The sequence below is a fragment of the Pleurodeles waltl genome, chromosome 4_1, assembly GCF_031143425.1.
Source record: "Pleurodeles waltl isolate 20211129_DDA chromosome 4_1, aPleWal1.hap1.20221129, whole genome shotgun sequence".
NCBI lineage: Eukaryota > Metazoa > Chordata > Amphibia > Caudata > Salamandridae > Pleurodeles > Pleurodeles waltl.
In genome coordinates, this window is record NC_090442.1 from 716,853,133 (window position 1) to 716,879,249 (window position 26,117).

The 26,117-nt window shown below is 41.7% G+C and overlaps 1 protein-coding gene across 2 annotated transcripts in view; it reads left to right on the top strand.

The window, feature by feature from the left end:
• MKLN1 (muskelin 1) overlaps nucleotides 1-26,117 on the top strand; it is a 568,922-nt gene that overhangs the window by 287,306 nt on the left and 255,499 nt on the right. The gene's annotated exons all lie outside the window — the stretch shown is intronic.

Below are 26,117 nucleotides of genomic sequence, written 5' to 3' on the forward strand. Positions count from 1 at the left end.
TATATATATGTATGTATATACATGTGTGTATATATATATGTATGTATATACATGTGTGTATATATATATGTATATACGTGTGTATATATATATGTATATACGTGTGTATATATATATGTATATACGTGTGTATATATGTATGTATGTGTGTATATGTATGTATATACATGTGTGTATATATATACATATGTATATACGTATGTGTGTATAAGTATATATGTATGTATTTGTGTATGCATGTATATATGCACATGTGTATATATATATGTGTATGTGTATAAATGTGTGTATATGTATGCATATATATGTGTATATGTATGTGTGTGTGTATATATGTATGTCTGTGTATATGTATGTATATATATATATATATATATGGGTGTGTGTGTATATATATGTATGTGTGTGTGTTTATGTATGTATATATATGTGTATGTATATATATGCCTGTATATATGTGTATGTATATATTTGTATGTTTGTATATATATATATATATATATATATTTGTGTGTGTGTGTTATATAATTATATATATGTATTCAATGGCATATATAGCTGTAGATACACATGCTTTGCATGAGTCTGCCATCTAATGTTGGGCTTGGAGTGTTACAAGTTGTTTATCTTTGAAGAAGGTTTTCGAGTCACAGGATCGAGTGACTTCTCCTCTTGGTAATACTGGGCATTGAGTCCTAAGTTAGATTGTTTTCTTTCCACAGTCGGTTTCGGACGTGTTTTCTCTCGCTCCGGTACATCTGAGTTCGGTATCTTCTTAACTTTCCTCTAACTTTCTAGAAATGTCAGTATAGTTTCAGTCGCGTTTTTCCACTCTTACAGTCGATCTGATTGCAGTCGTCGGGGTCAATTACGAACCTTTAGTGGCAACTTCGCCTTTTCGGGGCCTACTTCAACACTTCATAGTCGAACAGTGTTAGACTGATGGAACGGACTCCGTTTTGGTTGTGTCCTTGGTGTCATGCCAAATTTCCGTACACCGATCAACATTTGGTGTGTAATTTCTGTCTGTCTCCAGAACAGAGAGAAAACTGCAAAGCTTGTAGATCATTTCGATCCAAAAAGACACTTCGGGACCGAAGGGCGCATTGAATGGAGATGGCGTCCAAGTCGTCAGAACATACACTAGACATCTTCGAAGATGAATACACTCAAGAAGAAGTATGACAGCGTATAGCCGTTTCCATTGCAGATTTGGATCGAGGCTCTGATGTCAACAGCCAATCTATACCACCAGCGCAGCACGTGAGTACACAGGCCCGTCACACCAAACAAAAAAGACTCCTGCATCAGTCTTTGGTCCTCCACAGCCTTGGGCCATGGTCGGACCCGAAAACTACTTTCGGATGACCACTCTGGTTCGGCACCGAAACAAAAGATCAAAGTGCTTTCAGCATATACTAAATACCCTTCCACATGTGCTCCGGTACCAAGCTAAAAATCAAGACTTTTCCACATTGGAGCTGGAAAAAATTAGCAGCACTTTCAGAGCTGACATTTTTGGTTTGAGCCAAGCATTCTGTGTCCAAACCTTCGAAATTGAAAGCTGCCAACAGTAAACACTCTCCAGCTACTGGGGAGTCATCAGAGATACAACCTACATTAGAGGTTATGTTTGCTAAAAAGAGCAAACTCCATATACATAAAGAAAAAGGATGGGTTATAGCTCTCCTCCTCCAACATTAAAAAACAATTTTTTAAGAGACTTTGGATGCTGGGCCTCCACCTATTAATGTCTCAAAAGGGAAAGGAGAAACAAAAAGCAATCCAGTAGCCTTAGCCTTCACCACCACATTCTCCTATCCTTCCTGCTACCCCACCACCCTCACCTACACAATCAGCACAGTTTTCTACACAGTAATCATATACATCACGACATACAGATGACCTAATTGATCCCCAGCAAAAGGTAGACCATGGGATATATATATGATATAGATCCCATTCTCCCTAATGATCCAGATTTATACCCAGCAAGACCATCTACTGTGAAGATACCACTGCTTATAGTCATGTTATAGCTAGAACAGCTGCGTATCATAAAGTACAGTTACATACAGATCCTATTGAGGATGACTTTCTATTTAACACTCTAACATCTACTCATAAAGAGTATCAGTGTCTCCCTATGCTTCCAGATATGCTTAGACATGCTGCAGACATTTTTAAAGAACTTGTGAAAGCTATAATTGTTACACCCAAGGAGGATAAAAAATATAAACCTGCACCCTCTGATCCAGTTTTTATTAGGACACAACTACCACCTGATTCCATAGTGTTAGGTGTAGCGAGAAAAAGTGCCAATAGCAAGTCTACATGAGATTATTCTCCTCCAGGCAAAACAAGTGGGAAATTTGATGATGCAGCGGGTAAAAGAGTTTCTACTCAGGCTGCTAACCATTGGAGGATTGCAAACTCCCAAGCACTCCTAACAAGGTGTATTACAGGGCTCATTGGGTTCAGATAGAAGAATTGTTACAATATCTTTCACCGTAACATCAAAAAAGGGTACAACATATAGTAGCAGAAATACAGGCCATTTCTAACAACGCAATTAGATGCGCTACCGGTGCAGCTGATACAGCAGCAAAGGGAAGTCAACACAAGAATAATCATTAGGAGACGTGCATCGCTAAGAGCTTCAGGATTTAAGCCAGAGATATAGCACGCAGTATTAATCATGCCCTTTGATAATGAACATCTTTGTGGGCCAGAATTTGACAGCACAATAGATAAACTTTAAAAAGACTCAGAAAAAGCTAAAGCTATGGGTGCATTATACACCACGACAACTAGAGGCACTTTTCATAGGTCACAATTTAAGGGTGGTCTCAGTCATCAACCACATAACCATTTTCCTCTCAACAAAGACCAGGGCCACACTTCCAACACAGAGGTTCATTCAGAGGCTCTTCCAAAGGATCTAATTATAGGGGAAGAGGTAAATCAGCTGCTCCCAGAGGTTCCTCCACCTCAACAAAGTGATTTCTTACAAATCCCCACAGAGCATACATCTCCTTTTGCAGGAAGACTGGCACAATTGTACACACAATGGCACATCATCACCAGAGATCAAGGAGTTTCATCAATTATCCAACAGGGCTATTGCCTAGAGCTCATCTCTACTCCACCAAACATCCCCCCTCGTTCACACAGACTCACTCAGGAACATCTCACTTTTTTAAACAGGAAGTACGATCTCTACTACTCAAAGGAGCCATAGAGATAGTGTCTATATCACAGCCTGGGTTTATTCACTATACTTCCGCATACCAAAGAAATATGTTACCCTCAGACCAATTTTAGATCTCAGACCCCTCAATCTATACATCCTTTCAGAACACATTCATATGGTCACTCTACAAGACATCATTCCCCTACTACAGAAACAGGTTTACATTACAGCATTAGACCTCAATGATGCTTATTTCCACATTCCCATACAACAATGCATCAAAAGTATCTAACATTCGTTATAGCAGTAGAGGACCACCAATTCAAGGTGCTACCATTTAGGGTAACAACCGCACCCAGGGTGTTCACCAAATGCTTAGCGGTGGTTACAGCATTCCTCAGAAGACAACACATACATGTCTTCCCATATCTGGACGACTGGCTCATAAAGGCCAGTACAATTAAAATTAGTTAACAACACACTCAATAAACCATAGACATCCTACACAGTCCAGGATTCACAATGAATTACCACACATCTCACCTACACCCGTCACAGATACAACCATATCTGGGAGCAATTCTGAATACTCAGTCAGGATTAGCATACCCAAACCCAGTGAGGATTCACTGGGTTTCACCATCTCATATCTCAACTACAATACAACCATGCTGATGCAGTAAAGTTAGTGATGAAACTATTGGAAATGATGACTTCATGAATAGCAATAGTACCCAATGCAAGACTGCACATGAGACCACTACAGCAGTGTCTTTCTCAACAGTGGTCTCAGGCACAAGATCAAATTCAGTCCAGACTCTACACTCTCTGCAATGGTGGAATTACACCAACCTAACAAACGGACGGCCCTTTCAGGACCATGTACCTCCGCCCACAATCACAACAGATGCTTCAGTAATAGGTTGGGGAGTTCATCTCAACATCCTCACTATACAGGGGGGATGAGACTCAATTCAGATTTATCATATAAACCACTTGGATTTACTAAAAGTATTCCTAGCTCTCAAAGCCTCTCATACACAAATAACACACAAGATAGTGTTAATAAGGATAACAATATGACCTCAATGTATTATCTGCAAAAACAGGAGGTGGTGGGGTGGGGGGGGGGGCACTCATCTCAATTGTCCCTTATAGCACAGACAGTTTGGAAATATGGGCAATTCTCAATCAGATTCAATTACTGGCGTATATAACGGAGTATATTCTAGGGATACACAATCAACTAGCGGACCTCTTAAGCAGGATGCAGCAACAAATACACAAATGGGAGATTCACCCACAGGTGATTCAACGATACTTCCAAATGTGGGAAACCCCAGACTTAGACCTTTTCGTCACAAGAGAAAGCGCAAAATGCCAAAACTTTGCATCCAGGTACTCACACCCTCAATCCAAGGGCAATGCTCTATAGATCAATTGGTCAGGGATATTTGCTTAACTTTTCCACTTCTCCCACTAATACCATTTCTGATCAAAAAGATTAAACAGGTCCCGCTCACAATGATACTTATAGCTTGCGTGTGGGCACATCAGCATTGATACACAACACTATTGGATCTGTCTGTAGTACCACATTACAAACTACCAAACAGACCAGATCTTTTGACTCAAAAGAGAGGTCAAATCAGACATCCAAATCCCAGCATACTCAACCAGGCCATTTGACTACTTGCAACTTCCATCTGAATGTATGGATATTCTAAAGGAAACGTGCAAACCCACCACTAGACAGTGTTATCCAATATTGGATCTTGCATAAAGTCACATGCTTGAATCATCCCCGTCGTCGAAGTCGGAGTCCCACCGTACATGAAAAGCAATAATATAGCCTATCTAAATCCTTCTGTGAAAAGGACCCAAACCTGGCTGCTTTCCAATCAGGCACCAACATCATCTAGAACACTCTCCAGAGAAGCTTTTTCCCTCAGATTTTCTACCGCACGTCATGTGAAGGGAGTCTCCCTGAGCTCTGCTCAGTTTTCTACTTCTTCAGAAGTGTTTTCTGTCAAGAAACCTCTAAAGGATGTCAGATTCTTCTAGAAAAGGCCTTTTCCGCCCTTGCAAGACCTGTGGCAAGAAAAGGCTCCATGTGGATGATCCACATAAAGACTACTTATACTGCCTCTACTCAGAACACCAGGTGAAAGACTGCAAGATATGCCGTATTTTCTCTACAAAGACCCTTAGGGACCGTGAGGGTAGACTTTCGACGTGGCTACAGGCAAAATCCTGTACTTCAGGTGAGGAGAGTGAGTCAGAAAGGCCACACAAAAGGTCAAAATCTGAGGACCTGGTCCAGGCGGAAAGATCCAGAAAGCAGCAAAAAATGCATCATAAAGAAGGTGCAAAAGGCTTACAGGGCTCAATTTCATCTGAGCCATCCTCTCCTCGACGAAAGGAGTCGTCGTCTCACCGTTATCCTTCGTCTGAGCCTTCTACCTCTAGAAAGGTATCCATCAAACTCAATTCGACGACAGTGTTCACTTCTACCGTCTACACCACCTCATCGACGAGACTGTCGTCGGCGACGACTATGTCGACATCTCTGGTAAAGGCTCCTATTTCTTCTATTAAACCTCCGTCGACAAAGCTTCCAGAAAAAACTGCATCGCTGAAGTCAACGTTGACGCCTTCGTCGACGAGAACATTGTCGTTGATGACATCGTCTACGAAAGCCCTGTCGACTGCAACACCACTGACGAGAGCTCCGTCGGCTGCATCACCATCGACGAGGACACCGTCGACGAGAGCACCGTCATCGACACCACCGTCGACGAGACCGTCGTTGATGGAAAGATCATCTGCTATGGCAGTGCCGTCGATGGGACCATCGTCATCAATACCATCGACGATGCCAATGGTGGCTGTGAGTCAGATGGAGGCTATTCCTATTTCTTCTGGGTCTCCTGATCTTTGAGCCACGGTTAAAATCACAGCATTATCCAGATCGCCGATCTGTCCTACAGATACTTCACCAAGTAAGGTATTACCTAGTCATCTGCTGGACTGGGAGGAATCGGATGAAGGTCCATTTGGGGATGCGCACACTCCATCCCAGTTGCATGTCAAATACCAGGAAGAGGAGGAGGATGATGATGATGATGAATATCAGCCTTATTACTCTCATCAAGGGTGCTATTATCAACCGCTGCCTCAACCAAGAGACTCTGTCCAGATGCCTCCCTCCTTGATCCAGAACTTACGGTCTCCTGATCTTCGAGCCACGGTTAAAATCACAGCATTATCCAGATCGCCGATCTGTCCTACAGATACTTCACCAAGTAAGGTATTACCTAGTCATCTGCTGGACTGGGAGGAATCGGATGAAGGTCCATTTGGGGATGCGCACACTCCATCCCAGTTGCATGTCAAATACCAGGAAGAGGAGGAGGATGATGATGATGATGAATATCAGCCTTATTACTCTCATCAAGGGTGCTATTATCAACCGCTGCCTCAACCAAGAGACTCTGTCCAGATGCCTCCCTCCTTGATCCAGGACTTACAGTCAGTGTTGCAGGATTATAGGAGGAGGTTCCCAGCTACAGCAGAGGATCAACCGCCACCGCCAACTTCTCCTGACACCTCATTCTGTGTTAGCTGCTCCCCCTGAAGATGACGTTTCGACATCTGGTGAAGAGGAGGAAGAAGGTGAATTATCGATGCCACAGCATCCTACTGAGGAATGGGATGGCTACCTAGCCCCCACTTCTTCTCCACCACCTCCTCGCCCTTCAGATTCTCCACTGGAGGATATAAGTGGTCTCCACAATTTAATGGATAGGGCGACCGCACATTTCCACCTACCAACATCTGTCTCACAGTCTGAATGCTTCCTACATGATTTTAAAGAGCAAGCAAGGAAGTTGGTAAGGGCCATCCCTATCATTGACTTCATATGGAGCAAGGGTATCAAGATCATGCGCAACCCGGCAACAGTTCCACCAGTGCCACAAAAACTCGACAAGAAATATAAAGCAACTCAGGACTCTCCGGCATGTTTGACTGGCCATCCAAAGCCAGACTCTGTCATCTCTCAAGCAGCTCAAAGGCGTCCCAAGAACCCGTCAGCGCCTATATCTACTCCTCCGGAGAGAGAAGAAAGGAGATTAGATAACGTGGGCAAGAGATTCTCGTCCGTGTCAGCCATAACTGTTCGGGCAGCAAATTTCTTAGCGATCTTGGGTCGATATGATCGACAAATGTGGCTTTCATGGACCTCATCCCGGAAAGCAAACAAGCAGAGGCACAGAAGATCCTCCAAGAAGGAGAGCATACGTCTGAAGAGATAATTGACTGCGCCCTAGATATAGCCTCCACTGGCTTTCGTCAACTGGCTGCTGCTGCGGTATTACGCCGACAGGGTTGGCTGAAAGCCACGTCTTTCAGACCGGAGGTGCAGTCCAGAATTCTTGACATGCCGTATGATGGAGAATCTCTCTTCGGCAGGCATGTAGACGACGCATTGCAGGCCATCAAGGCTGACACAGATACTGCTAAGTCCCTAGGTCCTTTGCAGTACTGGAAACAGCCCTTGCGGGGTGCAAGAGGAAGGGGATTTACCTCATTTCGAGGTTCCTATCACAGGCAGTATCAGCAGTCCCAATATGGACCAACCTATGAGCAGCAGTATAGACAACCATCCACTGCCTCATACACCAGACAGGGAGGAAGGAGAAAACAGGGTTCCCAAACCCGGGATCAACCTAGAAAACAATGATCATTGTCAGGCACCGGCTATCTTTCCCCTCTATTTACAGAACCACCAAGTGGGAGCGACCATCTCCAATTACATCCAGAATTGGAAATGCATAACATCAGATAAATGGGTGCTGAATATAGTGCCATGAGGTCATACCTTGGAATTTATACAAAAACCACCGCACCATCCCCCAGGAACATCCAAACCGTTCCATCTTCGCTTGCTCCAGCAGAAGGTGTTCCTGATGCTCGCCAAGGGAGCGATAGAAGAGGTTCCAGTTCAGCAAATAGGACTTGGGTTCTATTCCCGGTTCTTTCTAATAAAGAAAACGTCAGGGGAATGGAGCCCGATCCTAGATCTCAGGAAGCTCAACAAGTTCCTTCGGAAGCAATCCTTTCGGATGATCACGCTGTTGGATATCCTACACCTTCTGAATCCTGGAGACTTTATGACAACAATGGATCTCCAGGATGCTTATTTCCACATACTGATACATCAAAAACATTGCAAGTATCTCCGCCCATTATCAAATCAAAGTTCTCCCATGCGGTCTGAAGTCAGCTCCACGAATTTTCACAAAATGCCTTGCCCCAGTCGCAGGTTTTCTCCGCAACAGGGGTTTTCAGGTGTTTCCATACCTAGACAACTGGCTCTTAAAAGCTCCTTCATCACTACTAGCGTCCAGGGCTGCAAACGCCTGCCTAGAATTATTTCGCAGGTTGGGACTAACCGTAAACTTCCAGAAGCCAGTCATCCTTCCCTCACGCAGAATACTCTTCTTGGGTGCAGAACTCGACACCATCGAAAACAAGGCTTACCTCACTCCGGCACGGCAGCAGAAACTAACCAACTTGGCTGTCAGTATTTCCAGAAAAAAGTTTGTTTCAGTATGACTGTTCAAGTCGCTCCTAGGCATGATTTCCTAAGCCATCGTCCTCGTTCATCTAGCAAGGTTGACGCCTTTGCAAGAGGAGTTACAGCTTCAATGGACCCAGTCGCAAGGATCCTTCGACGACTCAATAAGTGTTACACCTAGAATGCTGCAGGCTCTGCGATGGTGGTCTCAGGTCAACAACCATCTCTCTCAAGGGCTCACCTTTCTAACGCCAATAACAGATTTTATCATCACGACAGACGCTTCCTTGGAAGGCTAGGGAGGCCATTTACAAGACATGCGCATTCAGGGAAGATGGTCAGATGCGCAGAAAGGAATGTACATAAATCTGTTGGAATTAAAGGCGATCCACTCAAGGGAAGCTCAGTCTCTTCGGGACTGGCTCCCACTGCACAATATTCACCTCAGGGTGGAGCACCTGCCAGGTGTCAACAACGTCCTGGCGGACTCTCTCAGCAGGACGGACGACAACTGCCATAAGTGGGAACTCAACCAGAAGGTACTGGACGGCGTCTTCCAATGCTGGGGACAACCAGCCCTAGATTTGTTTGCCACCAATCACAACGCCAAATGCCAATTCTACGTCAGTCGATACCCACTCCCGGGGTCATGGGGAAATGCTCTTTTGATGAGATGTCCAGGATCTTTGTGTTATCCTTTCCCCCATCCCATTGATCCCAGACTCCTGAGGAAGATGAAGTCATAGGGCTGCAGGATCTTACTCATAGCGCCCAGGTGGACCAGGCAGTATTGGTACACGGAGCTCCTACTCCTGTCAGTGGCCAATCCCATGCGCCTTCCCTGCAACCACGACCTTCTCACAAAGACTCGGTCAAATTCTTCATCCGGATCCAACATCTCTGCAATTGCACGCTTGGCTCCTGAGTTCCGAGAGTTTCAGGGTATGAACATTGACGAAGAATACAGATGGATTTTATCTAGGGCACGAGCGGACAGTACAAATAAGATGTACATGCTCAAATGGAAGAGACTTTGTGTCTGGTGCTCTCAGAACAAGTTCCATCCTTTACAGATTAAGCCGGAACAAATTCTTTTGTATCTTCTCACCCTCTCAAAGGCTGGTTTATGCCATGCATCAGTTAAGATCCATTTGGCAGCTATACCCTTCTTTAGACGCTCTGCTGATATGCCATCACTCGGCTCCTCCAGGATTATTAGACAGTTCATGAAGGCCTCTTCCGCATTTTCCCCCTGGTGTGTCCACCTCCACCACAGTGGTATCTGAATGTAGTCCTGTCCCAGCTAATGAAAGCTCCGTTCGAACCCATTCACAGAGCTGAACTCAAGTACATCACATGAAAAGTGGCAACTCTGCCTGCTCTTACTTCCACCAGGAGAGTCAGCGATATACAGGCCTTTACTACTAAGGAACCTTTTCTGTTTTTTTCAGATGACTTTGTCCTGCTCAGGACTAACCCCAGGTACATTTCTAAAGTGCCATCATCATTTCACCTGAATGAGCCTGTAATACTACGAACCTTTTTCCCAAATCAGTCTACAGTCGCAGAAAAGACTCTGCATTCCTTGGACATCAAGAGATGCCTCAAATGTTACCTCTAAAGTACCAAGCAGATAAGGAAGACAGATCAGCTGTTGGTATCTTATGCTCATGGATGGCAAGGGGCAGGGTCACTAAGGCCACCATAGCCCAGTGGATTGCATCTACAATTCAGTTTTGCCACACAAAAGCAGGAAAACCGTTGACTAAGTGCCCGAGAGTGCACTCCACAAGAGCAGTCTCCACATTGGCTGCTCTGTTCCAGGGCATTGCTCTGGATAACATATGTCACGCTGCGACGTGGAAGAATACGCACTCCTTTACGAAGCACTACTGTTTGTAGTCGTCACAAAGAACTGACTCTCTAGTTGGACAGGCTGTCTTACGTCATCTCTTTTGCTAAGGTGAGATCTTTCCTTTATTATGTAGAGACAATTCTATATGCAGTACTCTATAGTTGCTATGCAATATGATTGACATACTGTTATATATGTGATGTGTGTGTGTGTATGTATATATATATATATATATATATATATATATATATATATATATATGTTTTATGCTCATTCAAGATTTATAACTTTGTGATTTGGTAATATGTTTTATAGGATTTCTATGCTGGCACCCACCATCCTCTGTGGGCATGATTTTGATTAAGAGTACTGCTGGCTATTCAGATTCAAGCATGTGAATTTATGAAAGATCCAATACTGGATAAGAAAACAAGTTACTTACCTGTAACTACAGTTATCCAGTATTGGTATCTTTCATAAATTCACATGTGATCCACCCTCCTCCCGTTAGACGCTCGCATTTTCTTTCAGGTCATGGTTTTCACTCTCGTGCTAGAAAATCTGAGGGAAAGAGCTTCTCTGGAGAGTGTTGGTGCCCGATTGGCCAGCAGCCAGGTTTGGGTCCTTTTCACAAAAGGACTTAGATAGGCTATATGAGTGATTTGGGTTACCATTATAGCCTATAGGAAAAAAAATGTTGTTTGTTCATTATTGCTTTTCATCTACCGTGGGACTCCCACTTCGACGACAGGGATGATTCAAGCATGTGGATTTATGAAAGATACCAATACTGGATAACTGTAGTTACAGGTAAGTAACTTGTTTTCTTATGCGGCTAAATGGAAACGTTTTCTCTACTATTGTAATTCTAAAAACATTAACCCACTTATAGCTTCAATACAGGATATTGTTTGCTATTCGCTACATTTACAAAAAGCAAACCTTGCATGCTCCTCTATTAGGATACATTTAACAGCATTAGCTGCTTACCTCCAAAACATACTTTCCTGTTTAAGATTCCTGTTATAAGGGCTTTTTATGGAGGGTCTTAAAATGGTTATTCCACCTAGTGCTCCACCAGCCCCTGTGTGGGATCTTAACATTGTACTCACAAGACTTATGCGGCCACCGTTTGAACCCATGTATTCTTACCCTTTTCAGTTTTTATCATGGAAGGTTGCCTTTTTAGTAGCAATCTTTTCTTTAAGAAGAATTAGTGAAACTCAAACATTCACTTTTGAAGAACCTTTCTTTCAAATTCACAAAAACAAAATAGTTCTTAGGACAAATACAAAATTCCTACCAAAAGTGGTTTCACCTTTTCATATCAATCAGTCAGTGGAATTGTGAGTCTTCTTTCCACAGCCAGATTCAGTTGCTGAAAGAGCTCTTCACACCCTTGATGTTAAAAGAGCTCTCATGTACTATATAGACAGGACAATAGATTTCAGAAAATTCAAGCAACTCTTTGTGGCTTTTCAACAACCTCACAAAGGTAATCATGTTTCAAAACATGGATTAGCCATATGGATAGTAAAGTGTATTCAGATTTGCTATCTTAAAGCTAAAAGTCAGTTACCAGTAACTCCTAAAGCACATTCCACTAGAAAGAAAGGAGCTTCAATGGCATTCTTAGGGAATATACCTATAGCAGACATATGTAAAGCAGCCACATGGTCTACACCACACACATTTACTAAACACTACTGTGTGGATGTGTTATCTCGCCAACAAGCAAACGTTGAACAGGCAGTGCTTAGAACACTATTTCAAACTACTCCAACTCCTCTAGACAAACCATCGCTTATTTTGGGAAGGGACTGCTTTACAGTCTATGCAAAGCGTGCATATCTACAGCTACACATGCCATTGAATGGAAAATGTTACTTACCCAGTAGACATCTGTTCGTAGCACGTAGTGCTGTAGATTCACATGCGCCCTCCCTCCTCCCCGGAAGCCTGTGGCTATTGTAAATATGTATATGCATTGCATGGACATCTCATTTAGATGGCGCACTTATGCAAAGCATGTGAATCGACAGCACCACATGCCACAAACAGATGTCTACTGGGTAAGTAACATTTTCCATATCTCTGTTTACCCGAGTCCTGTCATGGCTGCCAGCAACATTTTTCTCATGTTGCTGTCAGCCAGTCAGAGTTCTCTCTCCACAGTAGAACTACTAAAGCTTCCTGGGCCAGTTGGAACACTCCTGAGCCCAACTTTCCAGGTAGAAATTATGTTGTACCCTTAGTTTCTCAAAAACTACTGAATGAATCTACACCAAATCTAAAAAAACACAATCTTGCTGAATTTGGCATAATTTCGTTAAGCAGTTTTTTGCTGTAGCCCATCTTAAAGAAGTCTGTGGAAAATGCATGGGAATTTTGTGTTTTGGGACTCCCCCTTTTTTTTTTTTTTTCTCGGTCCCACTTAACAAATCACTCCGACACCTTCCAGGAAGGAGAGGAGGTGTATGAAATATGTTTTTGGATAGTTTTGTGAAGATATGTCAACTTTATTAGCAAACCAAAAAACGCTCTTTCTAAGAAAAGCTGGCCTAACTATAAATACCTAGTGGTGACCACCACAAGGCAACACACACACTCATCTATAATTGTTGTTTCAAATATACAATTTTAAAATATTTAAATATTTTTACACAAATGTTTTTTTTCCCCCTGAATCAAACTGGGCTGCAACAATAGGTGCTAGCTGATATTCTAGCATTGATTACTGCTGCTGATTTTAGCAATTTCAGTGAGTGTGAGTATTAGCTGACCGGGAGCAATGAAGTGTCAGAATGCGTATTTCGCAAGTGTGGTTCGAGCAGATCAAATCTATTCTCTTACTGCCCCACTTTGTGTCATAAGTGCCCTGCCATCCATGGAAAAAAATGCATGCCTGTACTGTTTGTTTCCTGATTTCCTTTCCGTATTTATTCCTATTTGTTATTTATAACATTCTGAACCATAGTCTAAATGATTGAGTTTTCTAAAAGGATTCAAACAGTCACACAGCCCATGGCAGGCAGAAAGCCAAGCACTGACGTCTTGGCCGGGTGCCAAGAGGATATGCAGTGTGTGCCAGGGCCCTTTATACTGTACTGCTTTCAATGCAGTCATTGTGGCACTGTCTGTTTTGTGAGCTGTGAGAATTTATGTTAACAGAGCAGGGTTTGCGAAAGGAACACTGGGAACTCTGAGTCCCGCAGGATGGCTAATTAGAGTTAATGAGCTCTGGTAGACGTATCAATGCAAAATAGGGATAACCTCTGTTCTAATTCCTCTCCCTGGCCGATGAGCCGACTTGTGGTTCATGTTGGAATCCGCTGATGAATCTGTATGTAATGATTTTCAGTGTGTTTTTTGGGCTGTGGCAGAATAAATGCTTGTTTTTTTCCTTTCACATTGTCATAAATGTTTTGAAACCTGGCCAATTTTCAGTCTTTATGAATTAAAATATAGCTATTATTTAGCAACAACTGTGGCATTAGAAACTTTTTCTTTTTACAAAACTGTGCTAATTTAGTTTTACTTACATATACACTTACGTATAGTGTGCGTTTTGTTTTTTAATTAAATCCCTGTAACAGCCAGTGTGAAAGAGATATGAACTGGGGAACTCCATCCCAAAATACTTAATTGTAGACCAACTTTATTTTTGAATTTACATCTAAATTAAAAAAAAGAAATGGAGATGGTATTGGAGAGCAGGTAGTGTCATTTTCTCCTACTTTACATTTAGTTTGTTCATTGTTCAGGCTACTAAGCACACAAAAGAGCTCCAGGAAATATTTGCCGTTATCCACTGGAACAACAGGCGTACCTTTTTTGGGAAGTGCACTCCTTCTCCTAATTACTGTTGATGATACATCAAGTTTAGTGTTCTGTCCATAATTTATGAACATTTTGCTTTAAATTTGAATTTAGGGTTGTGTATTTGATTGTTTTTAACTATTTGTGAGAGTTTTTAAAATATTTGTAAAAACATTGTTTTTTTTACCAAGAAAGCCTCATATTTTTTAAATCCCTTTTCTATCAAAAGCCTTCAAATGAATAAGTTGGACTTTGACAGTACTTTTTGTCATCTACAATAAGACACAATGGTACAGGTGGCATTGTTTATGTGCCATTGAGCAGTAGGGACACCATCATGCCCAAATTATCAAATCTTTACAGGAAAGAGCATAAAAAATAGTATTTCAAAAGTTGAGAATAGACACAATATAATGTGCACTGATCTGGCCTGGGTGCCTCATCCTCTATGGCGGCGCCTCATACTTTGAGCTGTGTTTACTGAGCTCTAGCCATCAGGCCCTTTCTTCTCAGCAATAGTGGTTTCCATGTACTTTTGGTGCTGATTGTTGCACTAGTTTGTGCTGCGCTCTTTTTCACTTAGTGGGAGTGCTGTCTTGGGAATTGTGGTTTCCTCTTTGAAATTGTTCCTCCTCACCATTACTCATTAGTCCTCATTGAAGGTTTGACCCTTCAGTTAGTGACGCAAATTACTGCCCGCCGATCCATTTTGAAACCTCTGACTCCACCCACTGTTCTGTCCTAATGATGATCCCCTGTTGCCTTTGTGATCAAAATGCTGTTGAAAGAAGGGGCAATTGACCACTGAATGACTTCCCTGCTTAATTAACTGTGTATGGTCATAATCTAACAGGTCTTGCATTAGGAGCCAGTCCCCTTGCTTATCACACACGCTTTTGCCATTTTCACTGCACTGTATGATCACTGGAGCATCTATCAGCTTCAAATCATATTTCATATATGTTTTGTATCAATATTCAAACTATTTGTTATACATTTCCCCATAAAGATTTAATAATTTGGGCATATTTTTTCCTTTTCTTTAGATTTATTCTGATATTGGATAGCAACCTTTGGTGTTCCTATTGCTCAACTGTACAAAATCTATACCACTTTTAGAATTGTTTTTTCCTACTGCATTGGTCTTAACTACAGGTTGGTTTATTGAACTGCTCCTGTTGTAGTATACACTTTTGTCATCTAGAGGCACACTTATTAGGGCTTCCTCCTATCTCCTGCGCAAGGGTGTAGAATTTTATAAAATATCTACTTGTCCATAGGACAGGTTGCTTCATAAATCTACTTTGCCTGTAAATAAAAATCCACTTGTCCCTTGGGTGCAATGTAGTCCGCCGACAAATTATGGCAGCAGTCTCACTATATAAGAGTTCTGATAATAGCCTCCGATTGTGCCTGGGCTAATACTATAGTAGGGCTTGAATACTAGCAGTTTCCTTATTTTGCCACCTTTCGGCAGCTCTATATACTGGGGCTGAAGGAAGCAGTAGGCAATAGTTCCAGGGTTGGAATGCCTTTGAGTCTGTGGAAACCTACTATCAACTTGCATGTTGTAAGGATTTTAACCAGCTGTTCTCCAATCTTTTCCCAAACTTTGCCAAACTGAGAGAGGTTGGAAATTTGCTCCTGACAAGGGCAGAAGTAGAAGTTCTTCCAGGGTTGGGGGAAAAAGTGGTTGGAAGAAAAATGAACTTGTAAACAATGAAAAGATTTTGCATGAGCAAATCTACACATTCACATTTGCTCATGCTAAAATACAGTTAACAGAAATATTCTAAGAGTATAATTTACTGTTCTATTTCTGTAAATTCTTGTGAATTCATGAAAGCCATTATTCAGTACTAATGCACAGACATATACCTTGGGTGTACTTTTGTGAATTTCTTTAAGAATTGGGCACCAAATTAGTTCTGGTATTAACCAAGACCTTTTGTTTTCATTAAAATTCTATTTCTCTCTCTACCAATCTATCGACTGGCTTATCTGTGAGTGATAGATGATGATCTGTTCTTTCACAAAGAGCATATTGGCACACAAAGTAGTTTTGTTCAGTGCCAGAAACTAATGTGGCAATGTGTGCTTTTTGAGAAAAAGCAAAAACTTTTTTTTTTGTGCTTTTGCACCTGCTTGTTACAGTGGTGCGGGTGTGGCAGCTACCATAACAAATTTTTACAAAAAGCCAAGTCAAAACAAGACACCCATTGACACAACCAAAGCACTGACCACCAATGTTGGATTGGTTGGCTTTGCCAAGACTTGTTTATTTTCATGTTCCCCATAATCCTGTTGAAACTGGTTACACTGGTTTTCCGTTATGAATATTTTTGGGAAATACTAGCATGCACCAGCATGTTTTACTAAAAGATGCTTCAAAAAATGGTTCCTAAAAATTTGCAGTAATTTAGCAAAACCTTTATTTTTCCTATTTGCATTATTTTTTTGAACATTTTATTTTGAAAGCAAATCATCAATCTTGATTACAAGCTTCTGCAATCATTTGCATCTAATAAGAGAGGAATTCTGGGAGCATTATACGTAGCCTCATATTGTTAAACTTTTCAAATGTGTGTGTATATTTTTTTTTACTTGAACCACTATCAGCTGTGCAACTCGAAATTACCACATTTATTTAAAGTGCTCAGCCTAATAATAAAGGCTTTGCTTAATTAACCATAAATACAAGTTCAAACAGCATTAACACATGGCCATAAATATTACCTCAACTGCAGACAGTTCCCTTCTCTTTAAACTGGCAGCCAAATGGGTTGTGCTGCAGGGGGTGGGCCTTCTTGTCCCAAGGACAAAATAAACTTGAAAACTTGTTGTCCTTAACCTTAAACAATATGTCTTGGGCGTAGGGTTTTAGGAATTCCACGTCCCTGACTGCAATTTTTATCATGCCCTTAGTAATGAATTATTAAATAGAACTATTAAATAGGTCCACCATGCATTGCACAATTCTATACCACAAACTCTGCATTCCTTGTTTAAGTAGGAAAAGAACAGATTGCTAAAGGGTACTTAAAATATTCAGTTACAGGGACTGACATAACCTTCTGGACAGTTAGTGTTAATATTTAAAATAAGAGGTGGTACTTTAAGTGACATGAAAGACTCCGACTTTAATTTGACATTTAGTTAAAATAGAGGTAATTTCATTTTTTCATTGCTCTCTGTCTGCACTTGGTCGTACATTTGCATACTTCTTAAAGAAACTAAACATTGATCACTGTTTTTCTATGGAAAGCAAATCGGGCGTGCCATGCCTATAAATTACTTCACCTATGATGATGATCACTGGCATTATCTGATCTTATTTGTATTAATCAATCACCTTGTGCAACATGATTTCCCAAATAATAAGTGATGAATTTTCAGACCTTTCTGTCAATACATCAATATTTTATTCTGCTGTAAGAAATTAAGAAAAGTGATCTTTATACACGTACACATCCACTAAGATTCCTGTGACAGACTGAAGCTGACAAAGAAATTATATTAGTTCTGGTTGCACCATCTCTTAACCATTACTTCAGCAGGAATTTAGAACATGAAATGCCACTGAGACCCCAGTACATCAAGCTCCTTATGAAGCCAATACCTTCCCCACATTACATCGTATTCTACAAAATAGCTGAACACTTTATTGAGATGTGATCATTGACATGACCTGGAGAAGTGTGCCACAATGGTTAGAGCGGCAGACCCTGATGCAGAGATTTGGCCCGGGACCAGGGTTCAATTCCCGCCTCAGCAGGTCTTGGGCTCAGTTCCCCTGGCCCAGATAATTCTCACCTCGGTGCTTAATCTAATTAATGGGTCCCACTCTATAACTCTGGGCAATAGGTTGCTTAATCTCCACAACGGCCCTGACAGCGCTTGGATGCCTGGCTTCACCCTGGGGTTGCCTAGGAGTGGGCCCTTCACAGGGAAAAGCCAGGAGGGGTTCCACAGCGGTATGCGTACAGCGCCTTGAGACCCTAACGGTTGAGTAGTGCGCTATACAAGTGCGAAGTTTACGTTTACATGGACCTGAAGTTCATGATTATGATGCAATCTTGGTTCTGGTTAGCGTTCCAACCTGTTATAGAGTTACTTATTCCACCAAATCGCTTCATTTTGTGTTTAGTTAGGAAAGGTAAAATTGGTTGTAGAGTTGCAATGATTTATCAAAACTCAGTTGCGTTTTGCCTTGTGACTTTTAATTCATTCCTTCCCTACATTTCAGTACCTAGTGATTGGTCTTGAGTTTGATATTACATACCATCAACTTGATAGTACAACTCCCTTTTTGTACCATTGCATAGAATCCACAAACCCACAACTCATGCTTGTTGTGATTTAAGCTAGGACAAACTCTGTGATAGTTCATCATCCCTTTTTGCATCATTCATGCCTGAGAAACATTTGACCCAACAATGTCGTAATCTAACACACATCAAAAGATCCAGTTTGGATTTCAGAATGGTCAAAAAAGGATTGCATTCAAGTTGACAGCTCTGCTGTAGTGGATAGGTTGGATCATTACAAAGTTTCCTTTCCCATGTACTTCTCTAAAACTACTACTCATCAACAACCCGAGATCATTAAAAACCTGGATTTGGGCTTTAGGGCATAATAAATTCTGATAACCTTGCTGTCTGATTCACATCCACTTGCCCTGCTTTCATGAAAAATTATAATGTCAATCTTGCTGGAAAGGTATTTAAAGGTGCCATGACTGAGATTGTTAATGTCTTTGCTTCTCTTAGACAGAAAAACGCTTCGAATAAGAGAGCTGACAATTGGCACACTGAAGAACTGAATGATCGAAAACAACTGCTCTGAATGAATGAATGAATGCGGTTGTTGATAGATTGATCACAGGCCAATTTAAAACACCTTTGGGCCACTAGAAGATGGTACAAAAAGTTATCCCTGAAGTTAAATCTTTATTCATCAAGTTTCAAATTGAATCCGTCACAAGTGACATGAGATGGTATTCCAGATTGTTAAATCTGTAGCCAGCTGATTGTCCTTGCTCACGGTAACTGAATCATATAATTATTGTGAAGAATGTTGTCAGTGTTTTGATACCAAAGTCAAAACAATTAAAATGTTATTTCCATGCCTCTCTAGTTCCCTTATCCTGATACCACCAGATGATCATGTGACTAGTCTCTTTTGTATATACATATCTCAAAATGAGTTCCTCCACATTACATCAGTAGTCAAACACTTTAACCATGTAGCTGAGTCTTTGCCAACCAGCTTAGCAAAAGAGATGCATTTTGTGTCCTGCGCCTCACTGATCCAGCTTTTCTCTCTCTCTCTCTCTCTAAAGGAATGTTCATTGGTGCCTAAAAATAGTGCAGGGTTTGCCTCTTAAATAAGAAAGCAAATCTAACCTGAATAATATCATTACATTTTGCTCAGTCACTGGTCTACCCTTTCCCCCTAAAATTTGAAAGCCTGTATGAATACCCATTTGACAAGTTGTAAAAAATCTTCTTGAGATTTTCTGATCTGGTTTTAGAATCGGTTGTTGTGCCGAAACCACAGCCTTTGAATTAAGGAAGCCCTCCGTATTCTAGATAATGGGGACCCATCCTCATTGATTTTCTTTGATCTTTTTGCAGCTTTTGCTGCTGTCGATCAGGATAGTCTTTGTCAGATATTAAATAAACACATGGACTTTGAAGGAAAGGTATCTAAATGGTATAAATCCCACTTAACTAATTGCTCACAAATTATTCAGCTAGATCACATCTTTTGCCTCCTTTATCCCAGGGATCTGTTTTAGTCTCTGCACTAGTCAGTCCTTATCTCAAACCTTCTGGTGACAACATCAGAGAGTTTGCATTGCATGTTATCAATATGCTGATGAAACTTTCCTTTACTTGAAGGGTTGATCTCCTGAATATAACACCTTAGTGGCTTTGACTCGTGAAAGCATGCAGTCTTGCTCGTTTTGTCCTAGCCTTATTCCCCCCAGTATCGAAACGGCAGGTCTATGACAGTATCTCGCAAGGCACTCTGACAATCATAGAGAGTACTAAACCATTAGGTTTTACTCTTGATTCATAGGTTGTATATTTTATATATTCAGTTATACCTATATTATATTTTCATTGTCATAAACATATCAGTACTGTGACCGGTAGGGCCAGTCATTAGCTAAGACTCAACAAGGGAATCAGAGCTTTGTTTTGACAAGCATGAACTCAAGGATGTTGTCCAGAGATTCAAGTATTTCAAAGTCTTCTTTGGTATACAAGATAAAATAAAATGATTCCTTGATATATATCCATAGGTTATCACTGTTGTATGGCCTGGAATCAGTTATTTTCTGTTGCCAAATATGGTCAGATTTTGCAGTTTTAGTTTACTATAGCACATTTCTTCCAATGTTGTGCAAAACTGCCTTTCTCTAATATGTTCTTTGCAGTCACTTTGATCTTGTTCATCAATTATAACGACTTGGATAAGGATAGCATATGTTTTGTTGATGGTGTTATTCCTCAGTAAACTGGTTATTCCAGTATCACAGCATTCTTGTTTTTAAATTTAGCAGTAGAAAAAGGGATGATGCAACTTAACTTAATAAGGGAAAACATCAACACTTACTGTACCTTTGTTAATTAAGTTACATTAACAACTATGTCGCGAAGTAAATTCTATGAATGCTCAAACCTAGATTAACAAACAGTGCATATTCCACGGTCCTGTTTCCACTCAAAATTTACTACTTTTCAATTGATTAATAATCTGAGGGTCTAGTAGCCAACATTGCAACTCCAAACTCTGTAACATATTTAATTGAGTTGAAATGCAATACGTTCTCAACCCTGATCTGTGGCAGAATGAAAATAAATAATTTTCTCTTTTTTCAGGATTATCTAATTGTCACTGATTCTTTAATTTCAATTAATTTTAATTACTGCGTATTGCTCACATTAGAGCCACATTTTTCAGACAGATATTTTCTACCCATTTTTTATCTATAATAATAACATTAAACCACATCCAATAAATATTTTAACTATCAAATGTAAAACTATATACTGCAGTCTGTGGTGTATTTATCTTTGGTCCACTGTGGCCCTTTGTATCTAGCCAAACTTTCCTGATCACCTGTTCTCCATATAGTCTATTTGACCAACTCTGCTTTTACTATTTAAACCCTTTGAAATGTAAATATCCACATGTTATTCTTGACAGCCTTAGACTCTGCGCACTTTACCAATGCTAAATTACATATGCTCTCTCCCTTAAACATGGTAACATTGGTTCATCCCCAATTGGCATATTTGATTTACTTATAAGTCCCTAGTAAAGGGCACTGCATGTGCCCAGGGCCTGTAAATTAAATGCTACTAGTAGAGGGCCTTCAGCACTGATTGTGCCACCCATATAAGTAGCCCCTTAACCATGTCTCAAGCCTGCCATTGCAAGGACTGTGTGTGCAGTTTCACTGCCACTTTGACTTGGCATTTAAAAGTACTTGTCAAGCCTTAAACTCCCCTTTTTTTCATGGGGCAGGCTGCTATGTAGGTAAAATGCTGGACATGTACATATGTGTATATGTCCTGGTAGTGAACAACTCCCAAATTCGTTTTTCATTACTGTGAGTCCTGCTTCTTTCATAGACTAGCATAAGGCCTGCCCTCATATACTTTTTGAGTGGTAGATTTTGATCTGAAAGGGGTAATCAGATCATATTTAGTATGGTCACAATGGTAATAGAAAATCCTGCTTATTGTTGAGGTTGGATTTTATATTACAATTTTAGAAATGCCACTTTTAGAAAGTGAACATTTCTCTACCCTTAAGACCATCTGTGCCTTACAGCCTGTCTTCAGTCAACGCCTGGTATGTGCTGTTTGACAGCTCCCTTGAGCATTTCACCCAGACAACCACAAACACAGGACACTGAGTCACATCTGCATTCATCTGCATACTAATGGGTCTTCCGGGGCTGGAAGGGTGGAGGGCCTGACAATTACATTTCAAAGGCCATTTGCCTTCCCTCACAAAAGACTGATTACGCCCAACAGCCCCCCCACTGGGACCCTGGCAGACCGGACTGGGCTGACAGGGAAACCTATGCACTTCAAAACCACTGTTTGAAGTCTCCCCCGCTTCAAAGGCATTTTGGGGTATATAAACTGGGTCTCTGACCCCACCAACCCAGACACTTCTGGACCTGCACCTGAACTCTGTCAGAAGACCTTCCTGGCTGCCTAAAGGGCTCTCTAAACTGCTTTGCTGAGAAACACTGCTGCCCTGCCGGCCTCTGGCTGTGCTGGAAGGACTCTGCCTTCCCCAAAAAATGCTCTCTAAGGGCTTGGTTTGAGCTTGCCTCCTGAAGTCCCAGGGGCAGCAAAGACTCCAAATTACTAGCTTTTGGCTAGTATCCAACTCCAGCGACTCCGGAACGACACCAGCAATGCTGCAGCCTGCTCCCGCTTTGTGGATCTCACTGCACACAGCGACCACAGCCTGCAACACAAATCTGACGTTGCCGCGACTCCACTGACGTCACTGCAGATCATCGCAACTCTGCATGTCCTGACAGACTGGAACCAGCGACTCTGCCAGGTCACAAGTAGTTGACGCCTCGCGGACGATACCATATCAACTCTCTCAGCATCTGGATTGAACAGACGCCTCAACTCCACCTGCTTCACAACGCCAAACCAATGCCTCTTTCTTCGGAAGCCTTAAGGGATGGATGCAGCACGGACTCCAGCGATGTCCTTGTTCTACGTTTTTAAAAGGTTTTGTACCTGGGGGGTCCGTGTGACTCAGTGACTGGCACCAGTGGTGTCGGATTGTTGGGAATGACTCCGTCAACGACGCTGCAATAGCCCGAGTCGGAGCTATTGTGTTTCTAGGCGCTTTAGTTGGATTTAATCTTTAAAAGTTCATAACTTCACTTGTGTACATTGGATTTTCCTAGTATCAACAGTATTTTATTCAGATAAATATTCTCTATTTTTTCTAACCCTGTGTGATGTCTTTTTGTGGTGTTTTCACTGTGTTAAGGTATGAGTTCTGCACAAGTACTTTACACATTGCCTGCTAAGTTAAGCCTTACTGCTCAGTGCCAAACTACCGGAGAGTGGGCTAAGGATAATTTGGACTGTGTTGTGACTTACCGTGTCTAGGATTGTGGTCCCTACTTGGACAAGAGTGTATACCTCTGCCAACTAGAGACCCCATTTCTAACACCACGATATTAAGAATTCCATGATTTTTGCATTGTGCTAAAAAATCTCAAATGGACACTTTTCTAACAAATCCTACTTTTTTTTTAATTAAAATGTCTACCAACGTATTTTTAAAAAAAACATGAGACTGACTTTCCTTTTATTGCCGGTACACTTCCGGGCTTTAAAAAGTAGGATGAGCAACAGGCTGGCATGTAACAAAGGTGTTTATTTACTATTGCCTGCCTGATGTATAGGACTCTTTCTTTGCAAAGCAGCCTATGACTTGCCTCAGATTTGAACAGGAATTAGGAAGTTACTGCCAGATACTGGAATCACTAGTATGTGCAGGAACTGGTCTACTTGGGCAGAACCTGGTGTACTTTGCCCGCTCCCTGTGCAGCACCGAGCCTCCTGTTGTCCCTCCTGTACATTGGGAACCTCCCTCCTCACCCTCACTGTCCTGTATTTCTTTATCACTACAATCAGAGGCTGTAGCAAGTGTGGTGGTACTGCCTGAGCGCATTCAAGTCTTACGTCTCCATGCAGGCTAAGCCTTGTGGTTTACCTAAAAGAATGCTCCAGAAATTCAGATCGTGCAGCAGTTTCAGCCACACAGTCCCTCATCGCAGCTTGGATTCTTCAATGCAGGCATTAGCAGTGCTGGCCTTTCCAGACAGGATCAGAAGTTGTACTCATGGAAGCAGGTCTTGATTGGCAGTTCCCAGATTAGCAGCAATGGCTCTCAAAGTTGACTGCAGGCAGGTGCTCAGTGGGGGTAGTTGCCTCGTCCAGGCTCTATCTTCTGACAGTGATCTCTTAGAAAATGGTGGCCCCTGGGCATATCAGGCTGTCCGTTGAGGGGTGAGACAGTAATTTAATAAACACCAGCACCACCAGAAGTCAAAACCAATGGCCAGCACCTAGTGGTGTATTTCTGGTATAAACTTGAGAGGAACTGTGCAGCTAGTTCGGTGAGACCGTTTTCACAGCATGGGCCTCTGTGGCAACACCCTCCTGGGTCAGAGACACAAAAGACGATGGGAGAAACGCTTTCACATACTCTAAACAAATGGCAATTGCTCTGAGTAGCATTCCAACTCATTGTTTTTCACCCACTGTGTCACTTTAGACCGAGACCCACCTTATGCACATCAGTACTGACCTTCACATAATGGGAACAGTCCATCCCAAACTGACAGGAGAGGCCCTTTCCGAAGGGAACACTAGCAACCACAGACTGGAGTCAGCCCTATTAGGCCTCACTAGTGAGGTATAGGTTGGATCCTGTAGCAGTAAGCACAAGACCCACGTCAGCACATAGCCTTGACCAAGGATCCTGATTAAAATGTATAGGAGCCATGGACCTGTCTGTCAGTTTAGACACTACTACCTCACCCAGCCTTAAAGGAACAAGATCCAATATTCACTTTAGGCAATAATGATCCTGTTGGGCAGGCTGTCTATGTGTGATAATGACTAATCAGGCAGTATTGATGCTAATGAGCCATAGCCCAACCCTCCTATCCTTCTTCATATCTTCACATAATACAGATATGTTGCTCATACTTCGGGTTAGGCCTAGGCAAAGAGAGACCTAGAATGAGATGGAAATAGAGAGTGATTTAGAGAAAATAAGGTAGGAGCAATGGAGGAGATTGAAATGGACACTTTGAGCGGATCGCAGCAGGATGTAGAAGATGATGAAGAAGAGAGCTGAATGGTGAACAAAGGAGAGAGAGAGATTGAGGGTGAAGGGGCGGAGATGAGATGAAATAGAGAGAGACACGTTTGAGTGAAGAGAATAAGAATTGAAGATGGGACCTAACAATGGATGAACATGAGAGGTTTGGAGAAAGCAAGATGCTTGAAGAACCAAAGGGGTGAAAGAGCCAGACAAGGAGGTAAGTAGAGAAGAATGGCAGTGATGAGTGAGTGATACCATGACTGGGCAGAGAGTTAGAGAAAAGTTGAAGGTTAAACTAGGAGGGTTTGATTAGTAGATGAAGATGGGTTGGGTAAAAGAAAAGATTCTAGACTATGACAATCTTCATAGTTTTATAAAGCAGGCTAACTCATCTTTCAGGGACCCCTAACATTCTGACTGACCAATATGGCCTTTAAATATCCATAGTAAACGTTATGCCAAATAGTTTGATCAGCTCCTGCCCAACTTTTTTGTTGGTTGCATTATGGTTTTGTACCTTGATGCAACATCTCCCAGCCATACATATAGCTGTTCAGCAGGGCAGAGACTGGCTTTCAACTGCTACCAGTAATTCTTCTGATTTGAAAAAGATTTTTGACTATGTGTCCTTTTATGGTTAAGGGTGATTTAGGTGCATTTTCTGTACACCAACAATGGGTAGTGCCCCAGAAGCTGTGAGAGTGATTAATGAACCAGTTTGATTCCTTTTCCGTCTTAAGTGGGACCCAACAGGTCTGTCCCATTTCTCTTAT